Below are 12,669 nucleotides of genomic sequence, written 5' to 3' on the forward strand. Positions count from 1 at the left end.
GCTTCTTGCACCAAGTCCTTTGACAGAGTTAGAAAAACGACAGTACATGTGTTTACAAAATGTCTACATACAACATCATGAAGTTCATAGGTAATTTCAGGTGTATCCAGGACCTCAGTCTAAGAGCTCTTGCTCTAAGTACTAAAATTGTAAACAGATTTCTGTAGTAGAATTTTAGAGTAGGGTCACATTTACATTGAGAGTTATGCTGATTTTCTGAGAAAATTCCATAACTGAATCCTGTTAATTTACTGAATCCATTCCATAACTGAATCCATTAATTTACATGGCAATCGCAGAGTTGTATATCTAAGTAACTTATTTTTATGGAAAGATACAATAAAATGAGACCTAGGCATAAGTATCCATGAAAAACAGTAACTTTTTAATATCACACTATCAATAAACAATAAATTCTGAAGTTAAAAAGTTTGTTGAGATACAAGATGGGAAAATTTATCTTAATGGAAAAATTCTCCATGAAGTTTAATTTTTTGAGAGAGAGAGAGAGAGAGAGAGAAGAAGAGAGAGAAGAGAGGGAGAGAATCTTAAGCAGGCTCCACGCTTAGCCTGGAGCCTGCCACCGGGTTCAATCTCACAATCCTGGAATCATGACCTGAGCCAAAACCATCAATTGGGTGCCCAACTGACTGAGCCACCCAGGAGCCTCTCTCCATGAATTTTTTTTCAACCAAAATTGAGGTTGTTTATCTTCATTGTGAAAGTTCCAAGGAAATCTATCCAAAAATACATGTAGATATTTACTTTCTACAGGTACAGGAAGGAATTTCTGGTAGGTGATTTGGCAACACTGTTGAATAGCTTGCAATTGAGACAGCAGGAGATTAAGCAGAATACTTTGAAAAGTATAGGTATCCCTTAGGAAGAACTTCAGTGGAGCAAATGCCTGAGGACATAGGTAAGAGTAATCTTTTTGACTGAAATATCTGTACATAAATGTAGAGCATGGTCAATAAACAAAATGAGGATTGAAACAGTAATAGATTGAGAAAAACAATTGTATGACTAAGACAAAAAATGAGTACAATGACACTGATAAGATGAGCACGGAGACTGCAGGATATATTCCATTTAAAGAAGCAAAAAAAAAAAAAAGGAGGGGGAATATTTGGGTAAAGAAAGGAAGATTTTAAAATGTTGCTGGATGATGCCTATAGATGACTATGTTATCTAAGGGGTTTGGGATTTTTTCCCATATGCAGATTATGAAATAGTGCTGAGGTAAAATGTAATATTTCAGGAGGATCTCAATTTAACGAACACACTGCCTATTCTATGGTAGGCTCAGAACTAGCTGCAAATGTTAGACATCAGGTTAGACCAGTGCCACCTGACAGTTGTCCATAATCTGCTAAGGGGAGACTAGGTCACATCTAATGATTGTGTTTATAAGGCACAAATGATTACTTAACACCTACAGTGTAACAGCCACCTTGATTAATACTTTATTGACGTAACCTAATTCTTAGTGGTGGGACCCTGATCTCTGAATTACATTTGAGCAAAGTGGGAAATCAAGATGATTAATAAATGGCCAAAGATCATGTGGTTAGTGACAGAACCGAGTTGATTTTAAAGACCCAGAAGAACAACACAACGGAACTGTGGTATAATCTACGAAGCACACGCTTGATAGAAGCGTCATAAATATGTGAAGGCATTTCAGGGGAAGTAACATTTGAACAAGGTCTAGAAGGATGAACAGGTGCTTGCAAGAAAAGAAAAGGAGAAAGGCATTTAAGTCAGAATAAATGACATTTATGAAGGTACTGAGCTGAGGCAATGCATGGCGGAAGAGACAGCTGATGAAATAGGTTGAGTAGAGTGTCAGAACTGGAATCAATGTAAAGCTGTATTTACTGTATTGCCATATTGATGCGACATAGGAGATTTTTGAGGGAGAAAGGATCTGTGTTTTTGATGCTTCTTTACAGAAAAAGTTAGGGGTGCCTTGATGGGTGGCTCAGTCAGTTAAGTGTCTGACTTTTGATTTCCGCTCAGGTCATCATCTCACCATCATGAGTTTGAGCCCCATATTGGGCTCTGTGCTGAGGGTGAAGCCTGCTTAGGTTTCTCTCTTTCCCTCTCTTTCTGTCCCTCTCAAAAGCATACATGTGTGTGCTCTCTCTCAAATAAATACACATTAAAAATAATAAAATTTAAAGTGATTTGTGTGTTTGGAAGGAGGGGGACCTGGAAATGAGGCAAAGGTAGTGCAGAAAGAGTAATAATGGGCAAGAGGAAAAAATTCTGTTAAGGAATTGATGATAAAGCTTGAAAGACAATGGTGGTCTCAGCCAGAGCAGTCAGAGAGCGTACAGAAAGGGTTGATTCAACAATGAAACTGACAATGCTGGGTGGTTGATAGATGTAACAGCGTGGTTGGAGATGGAGGGGTTTAGAATGCTTTACAAGTTAATAACTTGGTAGCTACTATTAACTAACAGAAAGAAAAGAAGAGAAGAAATTGGGAGAAGAGACAGTAAAGGTGAATTCCATTTCAGTGGTACCTGTAGAACATTCAGGTGAATAGTTCAGTTGAACTGAACTGGACCTCAGAAGAACAAGGCTGGAGGTGGGGAATGTAAAATAAGCAGCATATAGATGGCAGTTGAAGTCATGAAAATCCAGGAGTTGAGTCTGGAAAAGTATATAAAGAATCAAGAGTGAGTAGACAGAAATCAGCACAGGGGATACTGAAATGCAACACTCAGATCATGGGTCAGTGTGAAGGCATCCTGAGAAACAAGAAAAGGAAGAGTTTCAAGAAAGAGGGTGGCTGGTGGCATCACATATATTTACTGGCAGCCATCAGTATAATACATTCCTTCTTCAGATGTCAGTTGCATCAGCGCGGGGTTTCAGAGTTCTGGCTTGTTTGTGGTTTGCAGTTGACAATGAGCTCAATGTGCACCAATACTTAGATAACTCTACCATGTCAGCGCTTCTCAAAATTTAATGTGGACATAAATCAGTACAAGGCTTGTTAACACAGAAATTCTAAGTCAGTAGGTCTGTTGTGGGGCCCGAATTCTGCATCTCTAACAAGCTGCAGGTGATGCTGATCCTAGCAGTACAAGGACCGCTTTTATTACAAGGCGATAGACCCACTTATGCAAACCCAGGCTGCTCTGACAGGGGCACTGTGTCCAGATCTGTGATTAGTGATGCATGTTTAAGATAAGCAGTTGAGCACAATAATCATACCATGACATATGAAGTTTAGTAAAAGCGCGGGTAAGTGTTACTTGCAAAAGGTAACAAGTAGGGGAAACCCGTAGGTTGTTTTCCAATATTTGAAGGAGATCAGTTTAATTGTTTCACTGATCAGAACCTGTACTGATGAATGGAAATTCTAGAGAGGCAGATTTGTTGTTTGAACTGGTCAACAGAATCCTGACCCAATTGGTAGTGCCTTCCCTCTCTGTGAATGTTTTCATACAAAGTTTTAAGTGGACATGCTGGGAGAAATCTCAAAGATCATCTAGTTTAAACTAGTCACTGATTTAATGGATGAAGAAAAGAGATTGCGATTTATATTAACACACGGTTATGCTGTAAAATCGGTTATTACACTGAAGACTTGACAACCTCAAAGGCCATTTTCTTTACTCTATCTTTTAAATTCATAAACTGGATCAATTCCATACAAATCCTTATTCTAGGGGCCAATTTTATACTCGACTGGTTAAGCAAACAATAAGGAAATTTAGTGATTTTTTTTTTCTTTTTGGTGGGGGTTTCTGAGACTTATAGGGAATTAGCATCTATAATATCAGGACACCATCTGGGTACCTAACATGCAGTTAAAAAGCTGCCAATCATCTCATTGACCAAATGAAAACCTGAAAGATCTTAGAAAAGTAATTTGGATACTGACTTCTACATTTCTTTATTTAAAATTCATTGAGAAATTATTAGATGTGAGGTTTTAGACTGGTTATTGGGGCTATTGATGAATTTATTTCTATGAGATGAGTGTGGGACTGATGGCTGCTTGTGAAGCTTGAAGAGGAGAGGGTCTGGACTGAAAGGTTTAAGCCATTCTTTCTTAAAGTACTTAAGTACCTCTGGACCAGACATTGATCAGCTATAACTGCAGGGGTGACAAGCTGGTGTATTAGTGACTTATACATCCATTATCATATTGATGGAAATAGCAATAATCTGGGGATGGAAGGTAGAAGTTTCATGACCTGCTTTGATTCCAGGATTTTGCTGGGAATTTATGGTTAAGGTTTCTTGAACAGATATTGAGAAACACCTTTGATGCAGTCCAAGGTGAAAATTGAAGTTTGCTTTTAAGAAAGAACATAGGCTTTGTTTATTCATAGGCTAATTTTAAAAGCAGGTGCATATGCATGCCAAATAGTTTGCTTTTTCCATGAATGGAAACCAAGTATGAACTTCATGATATTTTTCAAGTGTTTTTACATGTCTCTGTGTGATGTGGTGTAATTATTCAGTCATGCTACATTCTCACTTCCTGGCTCCATCTCCAGCTGCAAAAATCAAGATGAAAAACTACACACACACACACACACACACACTTTCCACGAAAATAATCATTACAAATTCTTTAAGTATCTTTGGATAAAAAATAGTTTAAAAATAGGGGCACCTGAAAAAAAAATAGGGGCACCTGAGTGGCTCAGTAAGTTAAACATCTGACTTTGGCTCAGGTCATGATCTCGTGGTTCACAAGTTTGAGCCCTGTGTCAGGCTTTGTGCTGACAGCTCAGAGCCTGGAGCCTACTTTGGATTCTGTGTCTCCTTCTCTCTCTGTCTCTCTCTCTCTCTCTCTCAAAAATAAAGATTAAAAAAAATTTAAGTTTAAAAACAGATCACTATGATTTATTACCATGCCAATGAAGACTGCAATAAGTCTTTGTATGCCTTTATTCCAACAACAATGATATGATGTATTGTCAAAACAAATAAGTCTTATGTAATACGGTAAGATGTTGAGCAAATCATTCATACTATGCTTCTAAAATATATATAATAATGTGATCAAAATTCCTTGATTAAATCATCATGTCTTCTGGAAGACCTCTAAAGATGTTGAACATAGAATTGGTAGCCTTTTCATTTTACACTTTTTTCCTTAAGGTCAGATTCTTCTCACACTGGAAAAGCACAGCAGCCCCTCAGACACCAGCATATTGATAAGCTAGGCTGGAGGGAGCTTGTTCAGCTGCCTCCCAGATACTTCCAGTCGAATGCTGGCAAATCAAGTTTTCAGATCACAGCTTTTGGACTGAAAACAAAGCAAATCAAACTCTAGCCAATGAATTATTCATGTAATTCCTATTCTCCTTGTCACAGATTTCTTTCCTGATAGATATGACCTGTAATTGCTCATCTATGAATAGTTATTTGAAATTAAGAATGCCAGTTTGGGAATTTGGAAGATAATCGCTATGGTAGGTACTATCTTTAAAAAAATTAGCATTAAAGGATTAAGACATGTTAATTTTATTCCTTGTGCAAGATAAATATGGAACAATAGGAATACATCTTATTTTCCAGATTTTGGAGGGGACTGTTTCTCAACAGTTGTCTATTGCTTATTATTACTAAATATATAAACATTTTAGCTCTCAGAAGCTAAATTATTTTGTATAAAAGATATTTTATATACATTTTTCTATCTGGGAATATCATTGAAACTGGTTGTCTTTCAGTAAGTCCAGCAGAAAGTTACTCAGATAACTGTATTAAAAGTGATAAATTTGTTTTTAGTAAGATCTCCTTTGATTAATAGAAGACTCAAATAGTGTTTAGTAAGCTGTCATGTATTTGACTTGCATCAGAGGTGTCAATCAAGGGTTTAATACTAAACTCTTTTAAAAGAACTAAATTATGTATTTCTTAGCAAAATATTTGCTTATTAAATGGAGTTAAGACCATGATAAATTTATAATAATTTGATTTTTTTCCTAAACAGGAGATTAAAAAGTACTTGTACAAAACTGTTTTTAAAGTTAGCTTAGAGAATTACTGTAATTCCCCTTGAATTTTGTGGAGAATCTTATCTCACAACAAAAGAGAATTAGGGTGAAATCTCTGTTTTCTCTACAAATGGGCAGAATATCGACAACCCACCTAGTACTGAGTACTGTTGATAACTTTTTAGATGAAATGTGTAACAAGATTTAAATACATAATATAAAAGCTTTTACAGGTCATATTTTAAGTTTATAAGTAGAAACAATGGAAATAGCCTATTTCAGTAGTAAAGAACACAACCTTAAGCAAACATTAAATTATTGCTAAAATCATAACAACGTCACATTGAAATATTACCTTGTGCTCGCTTCGGCAGCCCATATACATTGAAATATTACCTAACATCAGGACAATACCAGTGAAGGAGATTTGAACTACAGAAACAAAAGCCCAACAGAGCATTCATTTGCTAATAGCATCCAGTGAGAGACATACTTTATGCTATAAACTTCAGAGGAGGAGAGTTTAAGAATAAGAGAGTAGCTTTATGGTGAGGCTTAGGGTAATTCCTATTCCAGTGTCTCTTTCTGAAATACGGATCTAAGCATCCTCAGGAATCCGGCTAACTTTGAAGGGGAGCAGTCAGAAGAGGTAGTGTTATCTTTTCTCTGCTCTGAGTAGAAGGGCAAGGGAAAGTTGTTTCTGAGGAGATTCGGATGAAACATGGAAATTGAAAAGTAGAGACTGATGCCCTCAGATGAAAGGCTAGCCTCAAGGTCTTTACACTGAGTTATGAGTAAGATCTGAAACCTATTTGATCTGTCCCCCTTTCTCACTCCAAGAAGAATGGACACATGCCTCTGCCACAGCGCATCTCAGCAAAGGACACTTTGAGAGTGAGCTGAGTAGAATTCTTTCATCAAAGGTTGCGCATTCCAAGTGCTCTCAAACTCCTTCCTTCACAAGAAACAAAACTAAATAGACTATAATAGTTAATCTTCAAGCTGCCGTCCTGCTGGCAAACAAGGGTTAGAAAAGTAAAAATGGAATCAAGGATTCACTGTTTTCACATTAAACAGTAGTCTGGACACAAACTAAACATTATGTAAATGATCAGAAAATAATGTAAAGGCATGTAAATGATGCAAATAATCTTATGTTTAAAAAATAGAGGGAGGAGGGAAAGAAGGAGAGGAGGAGAGAAGCTGAGGCGGGAAGGAGAAAAAGGAAAGAGGGAAGGAGGGGAGAGAGAGAGAACAAAGTTTGGAAAGAACAATAAACTAAAAAGCAGATGAAAATTCCCCAAAGGACTTCATGATATAAAGGAGTTTATTAAAATATAAATATAAAACAATTATTATGAAATGCTTTTAGTGCTTTTATATTAACTAAATATTTATTAAAACATAAAGTAAATAACATAATTAACAAAAATGAGCATGAAGGGGTGGGATAAATGGTCAGTTTATTTCTTCTTGTTTCTTGACAGTATATTAGCAGATAATGATTGAAATAAAAGCAAGTGCTTAGCAAATGTGCCTATGCTTTTAATGTTTTCAATAAGATTTTTTTCCACAACTTTAGTGGGACTGTATAGAAACATTCTGTGTTGATGGGACATTTTCCGAAGGATATATTTTTGTTCCATTTCAACTTTTTTTGTCCATAGTTTCAAATGAAGATGTACATAATTGTCTTACTAAAACATAGTACAGGGTACAACCTCATTGAAATGAAATAATATGTATCTATTAGTCAACCGTTGCCAAGTAATGTTGCATGCCACACACCCACAAAATCACTGTGGCTTACAACAAGAATCGTTCATGTGTCACCCAGGCACTTGGGTTGCCTGGACTCCGTAGGACTTGACTCCATGGGACTGATTGGGTTTAAATCTGCACCAGGTCTCTTTTTGGACTAGTGAGCTCTCTAGAGCACACTCTTCTTGTGGTGATGGCAAGAGTCAAAGAGCAAACCCAGATGTGCAAGCACATTTGGGGCCTCAGCATGTGTCACGGGCACTTTTATCCTGTTGCTTAGAGTAAGACATATGGCAAAGACTAAATTCAAATGGGAAAGGCTACTCCAACTACCTAAGCTAAGGCAAAGGCATAAATGTTGAACACAAGGGATGGAATGGAGACCAACCATTCCATGCGTCACACCACCCATCCATGTATCTACATACCTGTGTGCATATAGAAAGCAGATAGAAACAATCTGCACAAGGGTGATAGAATTGTAGATGGCCTATTTTTTTTGTTTTGTTTTGCTATTTTTACTTATTCCTTGTTTGTTCTTTTTTTGGAGGGTGGGTATATCTTAAATGTTGTGGTGTATGCATCCATAATTTTAAAAAAAAAACAGCTTTACTGGATGTAATTCAAATGCCAAAAAGTCCATCCTTTGAAGCATATAATTCAATGGTTTTTAGGTATTCACACGACTATCACCTCTAATTTCAGAATATTTTTATCACTACAAAAAGAAATCTTGTGTCCATTTGTAGTCATTGACCATTTATCCTTTTCCTCCAGCCCCTGACGAATAATAACATACTATCCTTCTCTAAGGACTGTCCATCCTGAACATTTCATGTAAATGGAATTATGAATTATGTAGCCTTTTGTGAATGGTTTCTTTTACTTAGCATGATGTTTTCAGGCTTTCTCCATGTTCCAGCAGATATCAGTACTTCATTCAATTCTATTGCCTAAACATATTCAATTGTATGAATATATGACATGTTGTTTGGCCATTTATTCATTGGTGGTTTCTATGTTTTGACTATTATGAAAAATAGTTATATATTTTTGTGTGCAGGATTTTCAATTCTTTTGAGTACATGCCTAGGGGTAGAATTACTGATTCATATGTTAAGCCTATGTTTAAGCCTTTGAAAAACTACATAATGGTTTTCTTGGATGGCCACATTTTTCAGTCCCCCCAGCAATTTATAAGGTGTCCACTTCTCCACATGCTCGTCAACACTATTGTCCTTTTTTTTTTTTTAATGTTTTATTTATTTCTAGGAGAGAGACAGAAAGAGACAGCGTGAGCAGGGGAGGGTCAGAGAGAGAGAGAGGGAGTCACAGACTGAAACAGGCTCCAGGCTCTGAGCTGGCAGTCAGCACAGAGCCCGATGCAGGGCTCGAACCCACGAACCGCAAGATCATGACCTAAGCTAAAGTCGGACGCTTAACTGACTGAACCACCCAGGCGCCCCTGTCCTTTTTTTAAAAAATTCTAAGCCATCCTGGTAGCTGTAAAGTGGTTTCTCATTGTGGATTTGATTTGCATTTCTCTAATGACTAATAATGTTGGCTGTCTTTTTGTGTCCTTATTGGCCATTTATATGCTTTTTTTGGTTTGCTTTTTATTAGAAATGAGTATTCAAGTTCTTTGCTCATTTTTCAATTAAGTATCTTTTTATTGTTGAGTGTTAGGAGATAGCTTTATATATTCTAGATAGAAGACCCTGATCAGATAGATACATGAATTGCAAACATTTTCTCATTATTTAAGTATTTCTTATTTTTATTGTGTCCTTTGAAGCACAAAAGCTTTAATTTTTATGATGCTCACTTTATTTTTTCTTTAGTTGCTTGTGCTTTTGGTGTCATCTCTAAGAAAAAACCGCTTAATCTAAGGTCCTCACAATTTTTTCCTATATGTCTGTTTCATAGTTTTGTCTTTTACATTTAGATCTTTGATTCATTTTGAGTTAACTTTTTGTATATGGTGTGAGGTAAAGGTCCAGATTCATTATTCTGCACGTGGATATCCAGTTGTCCTAGCACATATGTTGTGCTATGTGTGCACTCACCATCGAATTATCTTGACATTCTCATTGAAATCAAATGACCATAAATGTGAAGGTCTATTTCTGGACTTTCAATTCCTTTCCATTGCTCTGTAGGTCTGAACTTATTAAATTTACCACAGTATTCTGATAGCTTTGTAGTAAATTTTGAAATCAGGAAGTGTGAGTCCTCCAACCATGTGGCTATTTTTCTACATTTTTATTCACTATTTTGGGTGCCTTGCATTTCCAAATGGATTTTAGGATCACAATTCCAATTTCTTAAAAAAAAAAAACTGGCTGGAATACCATATATCATTTTTTAAAATGATAGTTATTAATCTTAAAATAAATTTCCACCTATATACTAAATCTCTTCCTTATACTTTACATAGATTTGTACTGAGGACGATTGACTGTAATGGCTTGGCGCTCATGAAAGAAATTGGATTTGGTGTACACAGCTGTGCAAATGCTTTCTGAGGTAGAGTATGAAAGTATGTAATTAACATTTTGACAGACAGGAGAGGAAGTTATCGAACAGTGCTTCAAAAAAAGAACCTAGTATGTGTGCGCATATGAAGGAATATTGGTGTTTACGGGAATCTATGAGTATTCACTAGAATTGTACATTGGGTTGGATGATGCAAAGTGAGTCAAAAGAGGTAAATGATGTAGAGATTATGAATCATCAATCACCAATGTCTGTGTTTCACATCTTAAAGACTTTAAAATTCTGACTCACAAAAGTTAATCATACTATAGAACGTCTCCAAAATATGAATAATACATAAATGATTATTAAATGCCCCTAACTTGAATAGAAGCAATATCTGAGATACGGTTGGTAGAAAAATCATTAACTGGAAAACCAAACATGTAGTTTCAAAGCACTGCTAAAGAAGAAAATCATTTATATCACTTTAAGTAACAAGGAACATTTTCATCCGTACACTCTAATCATGGTGGCAGGTGCCCGACGCCACCAGTAGACTGGATCGATTACAACTAAAAAATATCCAGCACCCATCTACTAACTCTTCCATTTCACAGATTAAGGAGCTGATGTTCAGAGATATTTAGGATCTCCAGGGGCCCTGATGTCATTCATAGTCATGGCTACATTAAAAAAAATCATTCATTTGTTAGACTAGGAGTCTAAGAAATCAAAACGAGAGCAAGTAATTATAAATTGACATTATCTATAATGGCAATATTCCTGGGAACACGGGGAAAATGGCTTAATTCTAGTGGGAGTTAAGGTAGAAGAGCTCTGCTGAAGAGTGAGCTGAGACTTGAGAGGATGCTATGAAGACAAGGAAGCAAAGGCACAATGCTTCCAAGAACAGCGTGTGCCATCCCTGGGATGGACACAAGTATTGCTATTCTCAGGAAGCTGTTAGGTAGTCATTGACTAGAGCCACATGTTAGGCTTGATGGTGCAAAATGAGCAGAAACAATGAGATTATAATACTTTCTGAGTGCCATGCAAAGAATTCAATTTTAATCCTCCGGAGTTCAATTGTAAAGTTTCCACCCCAGTGACATAATCAGATTTGTTGGAAGGACTCCCCCCATCAGTCATGCGAAGGGTGGATCAGGGGGTGAGACTCGGGGCCAGACAAGTGGGGCAAGGAGAGTGGGAGGCATAGTGAGGGTGAGCCATGTGGCTCTAAATCAAAGCTGCAGCTGCAGAAATGGAGAGGTAGACACCAACACAAGAGAGACTTCTGAAAAAGTAAAAAGCCAGTAGGACTTGCAGACTGACTACATATGAAGCATGAAGGAAAAACAGGATGGAAGGCAAGAGGTCGATTACATTTTCAATCTTCACCTCCTTCCTATGAACGTAAAGGACTGTGATTATTTATAACTTTTAAATGTATTGATAATATACAATTAGATTAAAATATCAGCATCTTTTTGGAGGTAAGGGTATTTCATTATATTAAATATGATACGATGTTAAGGGAGACTTGTATTTTCTGCTTTCCTGAAGTCCAATCACAGGCTTAAGTAAATGCACCTGGAGGGAGGGAGGCAGGGAGAATAATGAAACGAAGCCAAGGTGTTTTCAAAGTGTAAATTCTCATTCCTTTGTCATTTGTGCCTTCCCACAGTGCATACACTTATTGCTAGATAAGAAAGGGAATGAGATATAGAAATGAAAAATGTAGACATGAAAGCTCACCTTGTGCCAATTAAGGATTGCTCTTTTATTTTAATAAAAACCACAAGGTAGCAAAACAGTTCATCTCAAGGGGCAAAGGCACAAATCCAATATATCACATATAAAACACTTGTGGTCAATGCAGACAATATTTTTCTGGAATTCTGAAAAATTATGGTCACATGTGCCATTAATGAGTTGATTTTTTTGGGGGGTCAAATGCTAAGGTCTATGAGTCAGGAAGCATAAAGCAGCCCTTCCCACTCACTGGCAACAGCATGTGGGACTGCCTTCATAGAGCAATTTCTTTTGGCTCTCAACATTTTACAGGTAAACGAAAAAGAAACATTCACAAACAAGAGGGAAAGAAGGTGTTCCATTCAACGATGGGGAGTGCTGGATCACACGCAGTTACTACTGCCAGATTTAGTGGAGTCTCTGCTATGCTAATGCCAGTTTGCAAGTTGCCAAGAGGGAGACACACTGCGCTGCATTTTCCGTAGAGCACGGCGAACTACATCTAGCAGGGCTCTGAAGGGCTGGGACAAAACCACGAGGAGGTAAGTCAATAAGGCAGCATGTGTATGTTTCCGTATTTGTTCTCCATGTGGCTGGGCGCAGGGTAGGACGGCTGGATGGAAAAGTACCAAGAAAGGGTACCTCCCAAGCCTATAGACGCAGTCTGAAGACAGAAAAGCCCTGGGCCTTAGCCTTCTGGGGC

Source organism: Crocuta crocuta, unplaced genomic scaffold (assembly GCF_008692635.1).
Source record: "Crocuta crocuta isolate KB4526 unplaced genomic scaffold, BGI_CrCroc_1.0 scaffold591, whole genome shotgun sequence".
Lineage (NCBI taxonomy): Eukaryota > Metazoa > Chordata > Mammalia > Carnivora > Hyaenidae > Crocuta > Crocuta crocuta.